The 9,047-nt window shown below is 45.8% G+C and overlaps 1 long non-coding RNA gene across 1 annotated transcript; it reads left to right on the forward strand.

Moving 5' to 3' along the window:
• Nucleotides 1-2,351: 2,351 nt before the first annotated feature.
• Nucleotides 2,352-4,210, forward strand: LOC147991503 (uncharacterized). The gene is made up of 2 exons (XR_015613931.1): nt 2,352-2,943; nt 3,870-4,210. It is a non-coding gene; the product is annotated as an uncharacterized LOC147991503 (long non-coding RNA).
• Nucleotides 4,211-9,047: the final 4,837 nt, after the last annotated feature.

The following is a 9,047-nucleotide window of genomic DNA, read 5'->3' on the forward strand; positions in this document are numbered from 1 at the left end:
GCAGAAGATGTCGGGGGACGCATCGCCAGGGAAGGAGAAGGTGGTGCGCAGGCCTCCTGCCCGCACGCCCCTCCTAGGCCCGCCAGAGCCACTAGGTGGCCCCTAGCCGCCGAGTTTGCCTTGGGCCCCCCCAAAGCAGTTGTAGAATCGGCAGATGAGGGCCGGACCTCCTGCCCGCCCACCGCCGCCGAACTGTCCGGAGCAGCCGTCACCTCCATCCTAGGCAACGGAGATGAAGGTGGAGTAACATGGACCTCCTGCCCACCGGTTGCTCCCACTCCGTCCATGACCAATAGAGAGTCAGACCCCGCAATCGGCGGTGGAAAATGTTCTGACGGATCATCCATATCGACGCGATCACTCCAAATACGAGGAGGCGCTGAAAAAGCTCCCAAGGATCCCAGCTGCAGCATGTTAGACGGAACAGAAGTCGGCGATTTCCCCTGAGCAGACTCTCCTGCCTTAGACGAATCCGCGGGCCCTGTGGCCTTGTCACCATCATTGGGTGCATTACCATCCTGGTTCCTCGGAGCATCTCCCCCCTCAGAAGTATCCATATGATGTATCTCCTCAAAATCCTGAAACAGATCAGGGTCCTCATACTCGACATCCAACATATATGCAATTCCCTCGTGAGTCCATCTTACCACATCCGGTAAGAACCGAATGTTAGCCACACTAACCAGCAAGCGCGCCACACCATGAGCACGCGTGAAGGGCATATCTACCTGCTCCATCTTGCCGAGCAGGGATCCCAGGCTCCAAGTGACCAGGAAGTTATCCAGGGGTTCAGATGGCGCCTCCGAAAAACGAACCCAAATCTGAGTCAGCGGTGTACCCTGAGGCTCTTTCTTTTTCCACTCATCAAATTGTAACACATAGCTTGTTCCAGTAACTCTACACATGCCAAACTTGAGAATTCTCATCTGATCCTCCTTAGAAGGGAAGTCCACTTTGTAAGTCTGATCTGATAACTTCAACAGAGACCAGTTAAAATTCCCCGGTGCTAACTCCCGCAACTGCTGAATAATCCGAGCTTCAGTAAGAGGTCCATTTACTACCTTAACCACACCTGGGAAGGAAGTTTCAATCACGGGAGCCACCAGAGCCATACTTGGTGACTCAAAGAACATCAACTCAGAGCAACAGAGCCCATACATATTAACCGTCGGTTTGGGCCCTAAAAGAAGCGGACATTCAGCCGCCCTATGCTTCGGTTTCTGACATATATCACATAACTCAGCAGAGCAATCAACCATAAAGTGTCCCGTTTCACCGCACCGGAAGCAGGTCAGCTTTTTCTTCTTAGCCACCCATTTGGACGGCTTGTCACCCCCGGACTTCTCCGTACCTTTGTCGGTTGCAGCATCAGCAGGCTGAATAGACTCCGGCACCGTCACATCTGCGAGGGCCCGGACTGTCTCCACCGCAACCTGAGGTAGACCAGCACCATCGGTGGGCACCTCCTCAAGGCCCGTGACCGAACCCGTGGCAACGGGCAGATGGCGCGGGGGAGGAGGGTGCCGGTGACCACCACGACCTCGGTAGCGGCCCCGGAACCAGTTATTGGGGCCAACCGCACCCTCAACAAAGTTTCCTGGTGGTCCTTGAAACCCTCGACCGGTAACACCGTGATCAGTCCAAGCATAGCCACGCCCACCACCGGTGGACGACGAACCTCGATGAAGGCCATCCCCGTAAGCATCGTAGCCATCGTCCCCCCACTGACCACAGGGGGGGTAGCGGCTGTCACCTGCGAGCGTGCCCGGACCGCGGCCAACAGCTCCACGAGCAGCTCCACCCCGCCCGCCGGCCATCTGTCTAGGCCACGGGCGCTGTGACTGAGGGGGCGCAGCCTCTGTTAGCGGCGGCGCCGCAGCCCTGGCAGGGGGCGCCGTGGCCCGCGCTGGCGCCGGAGCGGCCGCACCCGAAGCCGCCGCCGCCGCAACAGCAGCCCCCGACGGTGTCTTCGCAGGCGCAGCCTTCGCCGGTTGCGGAGCCTTGGGCGGCATCACGACCTCACCGAACAACGCCGCAAGCGCGCCAAACTGGCTCGATGCCTTCCTCGCACGGCGACACACAACAGCAGGAAAACCAATCTGTCCTCGGCGGCGAACCCTAGCGACAGCACTGTTTCGGCAGGAACACGATCGTGCATGCGAGGGCACCCGATCCGATGTAGACTCATGCACGCTGGCCTCCACAGCCCGTGCGCCGTCAGCCGGTTTTGCCTGGGCCACTAGCCCCGCTAATCCCGGCCCACGCACAGACGATGCATCCTGACCCGACAGCCCAAGCTCAGGTACACCCACACAGCGGCCCACCGCTTCCAGCCCGTCAGAGCCCAACAACATTTTCAAACACGAGATCCGCTCCGCCCGGATCACGCTCGATCGGTCGATCGCCGGCGCCTGCGCCGCCGACGTTCGCCGTTTCTCCTTCCTCTTCACTACCTTCCACGATCCCTCTGTAATGAAATCAGACAAAATCGGTTTGGGGAGACTCACCTTCGGAAGAGGCCCCTTCCACGGCCGGATTGTCGTAGCCGCCGTCCATCAGTGAACCACCCATCTGACTAGCTCGATCCCATCCTCTGACCGCAAGCCTCGCCTCGCCTCTCCGGATCATCGAAGGGAATCGCCAAATCCACCATCATTGCCACCTCTTCCTCCGGATATCCCACCCGCAAGGCTTCGCAGACGGCATCAGACGGTGTGGGAGATGCCACGCCCGCCAGGCCGCCGTCGGAGTCGCCTTCTTCGTCGTCGGAGTCACCAGTGGAGGCCTCAGCTAGCGCCCAAAATCGGCCCCCCACGCGTCTCTCGCCGACGGGGGCAGCGGCGGCGAGCCGGGGCGTCGGCGAAATCATCGCCCCCTAGTCGCCTATCGCCCCCTTAGCAAGTAATTTTGATGAAAGGGCTTTTTTCACGCTCCGAAGCTTAGGTGAGCAAATCCATTCCCCTATCAGATTCAGATATCTTTGGGTAGTCAAGGTAAATCCTTTATGCTTGAGGGTACCATGAACAAACTATTGAGTGAATGAAACTTGTGGTTGGCTGCTATTGTGTTGTTTGATGCTTGGTTCAGAAGCTCCAGTTTAATTTAATCATCACTTGGCTTCAGGGTTATGCATCCTGTACGTACCAGATTTCCATGTTTACAGAAAAAAATTGTGTTAAAGTAAGATGTCACGGTGAATTAATTTACACCAAGATAGCATCATGTTCTTATCAAAAAAAGAGTTAAAAGTTCAGCCATGACAGTGACCTAGTTAAAAATAGAGTAATGCAAAAGGAATAAATAATTTTATATATATACCTCACAAGCCCAGCCCTTAAGGAATGATTTACCTAAGAACACAAACTGCTGGCATATCTATATTTGGGTGATGATTGAAAAAGCTTGCACTCACATCTCTGAAAATACAGCAGAGACTTATTCCTGGGAGTTTAGGACTGTTGTGGTGTATATGCACAAATGACATGCTTGGATGTTCATTTGATCTAGGTGTATATACTAGAGTTAAACAGAACCATACTAATTCTAAAATCAGGTTTGGACATGATCTCCAAAAGTTTGAATGTTCCAGTAGCACTCAGCTTGATAGCTGTGTGTGGTTTGCTAGGGCTTGCAGCAGCACCGCTTGCAGGGCTTGCAGCAAGCACACAAGCATGTTCAAAAGCTAAGTAGGTGTACGCACTGTCTGTAGAGGACATGAACAATGTGCTGTAGGCCTGTAGCTCTTCCTTTGCTGTAGCACTTTGCAAAAAGGATCCTCAATCAATTGCAATCCTTGCTTTTCTTTCTCTTTACAAGTCATTCTCCACTTATTTACTTGTCATCGTTCTTCCCGTTTTCACTTTGACAAGGAGTAGTATTATTTTCACCAAGATGGGGGGAACTGGAGCCGGTCCACTTTCATCAAGGCTTGCTGGAGATGTTGGATGCTGTAGCTGACACTGCTGCTTGTTGGTGCTCTGTTCTTGGATTTGGATGTGTTGCCACTTGCCAGGAGGAGGCTTGAAGCAGAGTATCTGGAAGAATAGCGGATATGTTGATCAAAACCTTTATCTTAGCTTTCTGTCTACTACTTCTTTATGTCATTAGATAAAAAGATCATTAGAGACACCGGCTTTGGAGATATGCAGCTTACAATTTCTTCCTAAACTCAGAAATGCTATGCTAGTGTTACAAAGGACTGTTTTGTGGATGTTGTTGGAGTAGTGTAGTTTTCTGTATTTAACTTAGTTTTGTGTAAGGTATAATTTGATCTTTAGGCCTCTAGTGCTTGGTTCCTACAAATCTTACAGTGCAGATGAAGTGTTAATGTTCTGCATGCATTCTACTCAGTAGATGGGAGTTTAACTGACGATGTATTGAGAGTTTTTAGTCGAATATCAAATTATGTGCCCAGTGTTAGATAATAACGAGAATAAACGAGACAAAGAGACACAGATTTTTACGTGGAAACCCTTGTGGGAGAAAACCACGGACGCACGAAGGCGCAATCACTATGAGGAGGAGTATTACAAGCACGAGACGACAGGCCGTCTGAGGTGCGACTACATGGGGTATATATGAGGGGCAACACATAGGAGTCCTTGTAGGACAAGTAAACGAGTTGTACTCGTACGCGTCGGTACCAACGCAAAAGGCCCACACCGTATGTACTACGTCTAGTCCAATACGGTACTAGAATTTGGATCACAATTTAACAATCTCCACCTTGAGCCAAATTCCCTCCAGTAGTCGAAGAAAGTGAATAACTCCATTCAAATCAGCTTAAACACCTTGTGCGTCAAAGTCCATAGGACTAGTGAGAAATACCAACTAAGCATGAGCAAAGCTCAAACTTATTGGTCGGAACTGGCTTTGTCATCATATCAGTTGGATTATCATGAGTACTTATCTTGCATACCTTCAAATTGCCTTCAGCAACAACATCTCAAATATAGTGAAATCTGACATCAATGTGCTTTGTCCTCTCATGATACATTGGATTCTTTGTAAGATATATGGCACTTTGACTATCAGAAAATATGGTAGGGCAAGATGAATCTCCACAAAGCTCAGTGTACAAACCTCTCAACCAGATAGCTTCTTTGCATGCCTCAGAAATAGCCATATACTCGGCATCAGTAGTGGAACAAGCCACAATAGACTGCAAAGTTGCTCTCCAACTCACAGCACAACCACCAATGGTGAAAACACAACCTGTGAGCGATCTTCTCTTATCCAAATCACCAGAAAAATCAGAATCAACAAAACCAACAAGTCCATCTCCAGTTTTCCCAAACTGTAAATAAGCATTAGAAGTACCACGCAGGTATCTGAAAATCCACTGAACTGCTTTCCAATGCTCCTTTTCAAGATTAGCCATGTATCTACTGACAACACTCAATGCATATGATAAATCCGGACGAGAACAAACCATGGCATACATAAGTGAACCAACTGCACTTGAATAGGGAACTCTAGACATGTACTCAATATCGGCATCTGACTTAGGACATACAGTTGATGATAATTTGAAGTGTGCAACTAACGGAGTACTTACTGGCTTGGCATTATGCATATTAAAACGATGAAGAACTTTATTAATATATCCCTTCTGACTTAGATATACTTTTCCAGACGGTCTATCTCTGGATATTTCCATGCCAAGTATTTTCTTTGCTGCACCCAAATCCTTCATCTCAAATTCATTACTCAATTGCTTCTTTAGTTCATTAATCTGTGACATACTCTTTGCAGCAATAAGCATATCATCAACATAAAGGAGCAAATAAATAGTTGAACCTTTGACAGTTTTCAAATAAACACAACTATCATAATTAGACCTTTTGAAACCTTGAGAGGGCATAAAGGTGTCAAATCTCTTGTACCACTGTCTAGGGGATTGCTTCAATCCATAAAGAGATTTCTTTAACTTACAGACAAGCTTTTCTTTTCCAGGAATAACAAAACCTTCAGGTTGTTCCATATAAATATCCTCTTCTAATTCTCCATGTAAAAATGCAGTTTTAACATCCAATTGTTCAAGCTCAAGATCATGCATGGCAACAATACTGAGTAAAGTGCGAATAGAGCTATGCTTCACAACAGGAGAAAAGACTTCGTTATAGTCAATACCTGGAATCTGACTGTAACCTTTAGCAACTAACCTTGCTTTATATCTTGTCTCATCATTAGGAGAAACACCTTCTTTCCTCTTGAAAACCCACTTGCAACGAATAGGTTTCTTCTCTCTAGGTAATTTTACTAAATCCCAAGTGCCATTCTTTTCAAGTGATTCCATCTCATCATGCATAGCGGTCATCCACTTATTACTATCACCAGAAATAATAGCCTCGGAATATGAAGAAGGTTCGGCATTACCTTCAATTTCTTGTGCAACAGATAAAGGAAAAGAAACAATATTGCACTCTTCAATTAACCTGTCAGGTTTATTAATACCCCGTCTAACTCTGTCACGTGCAAGATTCCAACTGGGTGGAACAATAGGCTGATTTGGAGTGGGAGTGACATTATCATCATTAACGACGGGTTCATCATGTGCATCAACAATTTCATTACCAGATGTATCACCTGAATCAATAACATGCTCCACCTGAACAGTAGGCTCCTAAACAGTAGGCTGATGTTCACTCTCAACGGGAACATTAGTAGATGAAACATCATGTAACATAGCAGATTCATTAAAGATAACATTTCTGCTAATAACAACCTTCTGGGTTTCAGGATTCCATAATTTAAAACCTTTAACACCAGACTTATAACCAAGAAAGATGCACTTAACAGCCCTAGGCTCCAATTTTCCATTATCAACATGAGCATAAGCAGTGCAACCAAAAACTCTCAACTGTGAATAATCAGCAGGTGAACCAAACCATACCTCAATTGGACTTTTCTTATTAAGAGCAACAGATGGTGAACGATTAATGAGATAACAAGCAGTGGAAGCGGCCTCAGCCCAAAAACGCCTATGCAAACCTGCATTGGACAACATGCAACGGGCTCTGGAAATAATGGTCCTGTTCATACGTTCAGCAACACCGTTTTGTTGAGGAGTATAAGGAACGGTGTAGTGTCTGACAATGCCTTCAGACTTGCAATAGTTCTTAAATTGCTTAGAACAGAATTCCATACAATTATCAGTGCGAAGTATCTTTACCTTCTTTTCAGTTTGTCTTTCAATCATAATCTTCCACTCCTTAAATGCCGAGAATGCTTCATATTTATGCTTCAAGAAATAAGGCCATACTTTTCTCGAATAATCATCAATAATAGTCAGCATGTAACTAGCACCACCTAGTGACTTCTTGCGAGATGGTCCCCATAAATCAGAATGAACATAATCAAGAATACCTTCAGTTGTATGAACCGAAGTGTTGAACTTCACCCTCTTGTGTTTGCCGAAGATACAATGCTCACAAAATTTCAATTTACCAGGTTCATATCCATCAAGAAGACCTCTCTTATTTAACTCAGGTAAACCAAGTTCACTCATATGTCCAAGACGCATATGCCAAAGGTTAGCAGCATCACAATCAGAATTCTTTGAAATAACTGGAGTAGCGTTACCTGAAACGGTAGAACCTCGAAGGTAATAAAGACCATTGGTCGAACTTAAGTCATCTTTCATCACAACAAGGGAGCCTTTGGTGACCTTTAAAACACTATCTCCACCTAAATACTTGTACCCCTTAGTATCAACGGCACTAACAGAGATAAGATTTCTCTTCATCTTCGGAATATACCGAACATCTGTCAAAGTTCTGATTATGCCATCAAACATCTTGATTCGAATAGAACCTATGCCTTCAATCTTGCATGGTGAATTATCAAAACCCAAAACGGAACCACCAGAAGTAGTGGAATCAAAAGTATTAAACCAATCTCTATGCGTGCACATATGAAAAGTACATGCAGTATCAAGTACCCACTCATCATTGGTCTCAGCACATCCAGCAATAACGACAAGAGCATCATCGGAACTATCATCACGAGCAATGTTAGCAGAATTTTCACCTTGTTTGTTACCTTTCCTCTTTTCTTTATTCTGCAACTTGAAACACTCTGAGATGTCATGCCCGTCTCTCTTGCAATATCTGCAATATTTCTTGTCTCTGGATTGTGACCGGCCCCTGTAGCCGTTTTTACTTTTGCCTCTGTTTCCATTATTGGAGTTCTTCTCCTTTGTCCTGCCACGAACAGATAATCCCTCGGCTTGGGATGAACTCGAACCATCATGAGGCACCATTAATTTCATCTTCTCCTTAGAGTTCAAAGCTTCATAAACTTCATTAAGTGTGAGAGTATCACGACTGTATAATATGGTGTCTCGAAAATTGGTATAAGAACTTGGCAGTGAACAAAGTAACATTAGAGCAGTATCTTCCTCTTCATACTTAACCTCCATTGCAGCTAGATCAGATATGATATCTTTAAATTCTGAAATATGATTCAAAACATTACCTCCCTCGGGTAACCTGTGCAGGAATAATTTTTGTTTCAGATGCATCTTGCTAGTGAGACTTTAGTCATGCAAATCCCTTCCAGCTTTAACCATAGAGCGGCGGCAGTTTTCTCGCTCAAAACTTCCTGCAAAATATTATTATGCAAATGGAGTTGAATTTGTGACAAAGCCTTACAATCAATTATTTTCTCCTCAGCAGTCCAGTCCTCAATTCGGTTCTTCCCAAAACTATTCAGTGCTACATCATAGTCGGCCTGTGCCAACAACGCCCGCATCTTGACTTGCCATAGGGTAAACCTTGTGTCACGATCCAGCAGCGGAAAGTCGTACTTCATTGATGCCATGAGTAGATAAATCTGTGTACACAAAGTAGTACAAGCCGATAGAAAAATTCTTCACAGAATTTAATATACGAAGCAAATAGAACAAAATAAATAGCACCTGGACGTAACAAATGAACGAAGAACAAACTAGCAGTACTAGCCTCACGTAGAGGAGTACTAGTAGTACAAGCCGATAGAAAAATTCTTCACAGAATTTAATATACGAAGCAAATAGAACAAAATAA

This window comes from Triticum urartu, chromosome 1A, assembly GCF_056163025.1.
Source record: "Triticum urartu cultivar PI428250 chromosome 1A, HENAU_Tu73, whole genome shotgun sequence".
NCBI lineage: Eukaryota > Viridiplantae > Streptophyta > Magnoliopsida > Poales > Poaceae > Triticum > Triticum urartu.